General features: G+C 39.3%; 1 pseudogene; it reads left to right on the top strand.

The window, feature by feature from the left end:
* LOC105554150 overlaps nucleotides 1-1612 on the top strand; it is a 158309-nt pseudogene extending 156697 nt beyond the window's left edge.
* Nucleotides 1613-2159: the final 547 nt, after the last annotated feature.

Here is a 2159-nt window from a genome sequence, read left to right as displayed (position 1 = left end):
AAGACTATAGGGAAAAGGAAATATCCTCCGATAACAAAGAGAAAGAAGCATTCTGAGAAACTTCTTTGTGTTCTGTGAAATCATCTCACAGAGTTTCACCTTTCGCCTCAAGAGACCTTTCGCTAAGACAGTTCTTGTGGAACTGGAAAAGTGATATTTGGAAGCCCATAGAGGGCTATGGTGATAAACAAAATATCCTCAGATGAAATCTGGAAAGAAGCTTACTGAGAAACTGCTTAGTGTTGTGTTAATTCATCTCACAGAGATACATCTGTATTTCGTGGATCTCTAACAAAGAGAAAGAAGCTTTCTGAGAAACTTCTTTGTGTTCTGTGAAATCATCTCACAGAGTTACAGCTTTCCCCTCAAGAAGCATTTCACTAAGACAGTTCTTGTGGAATTGGCAAAGTGATATTTGGAAGCCCATAGAGGGCTGTGGCCAAAAAGAAAATATCCTCAGATGAAACCTGGAAAGAAGCTTTCTGAGAAACTGCTTAGTGTTCTGTTAATTCATCTCAGAGAGTTACATCTGCATTTCGTGGATCTCTTTGTTAGCCTTATTTTTGTGGAATCTGAGAACAGATATTTCGCATCCCTTTGAAGACTACAGGGCCAAAGGAAATATCCTCCCATAACAAAGAGAAAGAAGCTCTCTGAGAAACTTCTTTGTGTTCTGTGAAATCATCTCACAGAGTTACAGCTTTACCCTCAAGAAGCCTTTCGCTAAGACAGTTCTTGTGTAATTTGCAAAGTGATATTTGGAAGCCCGAAGAGGGCTATGGTGAAAAAGGAAATATCCTCCGATGAAATGTGGAAAGAAGCCCTCTGAGAAACTGCTCTGTGATATGTGACTACCACTCACAGAGTTACATCTGTATTTCATGGATCTCTTTGCTAGCCTTTTTGCTGTGGAATCTGAGAACAGATATTTCGGAACCCTTTGAAGACTATAGGGCCAAAGGAAATATGCTCCGATAACAAAGAGAAAGAAGCTTTCTGAGAAACTTCTTTGTGTTCTGTGAAATCATCTCACAGAGTTACAGCCTGTCTCTTATACACATCTAGATGTGTATAAGAGACATAGGGCCAAAGGAAATATCCTCCGATAACAAAGAGAAAGAAGCTTTCTGAGAAACTTCTATGAGTTCTCTGAAATCATCTCACAGAGTTACAGCTTTCCCCTCAAGAAGCCTCTCGCGAAGACAGTTCTTGTGGAATTGGAAAAGTGATATTTGGAAGCCCAGAGAGGTCTATGGTGAAAAAGGAAATATCCTCAGATGAAATCTGGAAGGAAGCTTTCTGAGAAACTGCTTAGTGTTCTATTAAATCATCTCACAGAGTTACATCTGTATTTCATGGATCTCCTTACCCGCCTGATTTCTGTGGAATCTGAGAACAGATATTTCGCATCCCTTTGAAGACTATAGGGCCAAAGGAAATATCTACCGGTAACAAAGAGAAAGAAGCTTTTTGAGAAACTTCTTTGTGTTCTGTGAAATCATCCCACAGAGTTACAGCTTTCCCCTCAAGAAGCCTTTCGTTAAGACAGTTCTTGTGGAATTGGCACATTGATATTTGGAAGCCCAGAGAGAGCTATGGTGAAAAAGGAAATATCCTTAGATGAAATCTGGAAAGAAGCTTTCTGAGAAACTGCTTAGTGTTCTATTAAATCATCTCACAGAGTTACATCCGTATTTCGTTTATTTCTATGCTAGCCTTATATCTGTGGAATCTGAGAACAGATATTTCGAATCCCTTTGAAGACTATGGTGCCAAAGGAAATATCCTCCGATAACAAAGAGAAAGAAGCTTTCTGAGAAACTTCTTTGCCTTCTTTGAAATGATCTCACAGAGTTACAGGTTTCCCCTCAAGAAGCCTTTCGCTAAGACAGTTCTTGTGGAATTGGCAAAGTGATTTCTGTCTCTTATACACATCTAGATGTGTATAAGAGACAGGAAAGTGATATTTGGAAGCCCATAGAGGGCTATGGTGAAAGAGGAAATATCTTCAGAAGAAATCTGGAAAGAAGATTTCTGAGAAACTGCTTGGTGTTCTGTTAATTCATCTCACAGAGTTACATCTGTATTTCGTGGATCTCTTTGCGAGCCTTATTTCTGTGGAATCTAAGAACAGATATTTTGGATCCCTTTGGAGATTA

This window comes from Mandrillus leucophaeus, unplaced genomic scaffold, assembly GCF_000951045.1.
Source record: "Mandrillus leucophaeus isolate KB7577 unplaced genomic scaffold, Mleu.le_1.0 Scaffold63, whole genome shotgun sequence".
Taxonomy (NCBI): domain Eukaryota; kingdom Metazoa; phylum Chordata; class Mammalia; order Primates; family Cercopithecidae; genus Mandrillus; species Mandrillus leucophaeus.
The sequence above is the reverse complement of the archived record's forward strand: the minus strand, read 5'-3'. Positions and strand labels throughout refer to the sequence as shown.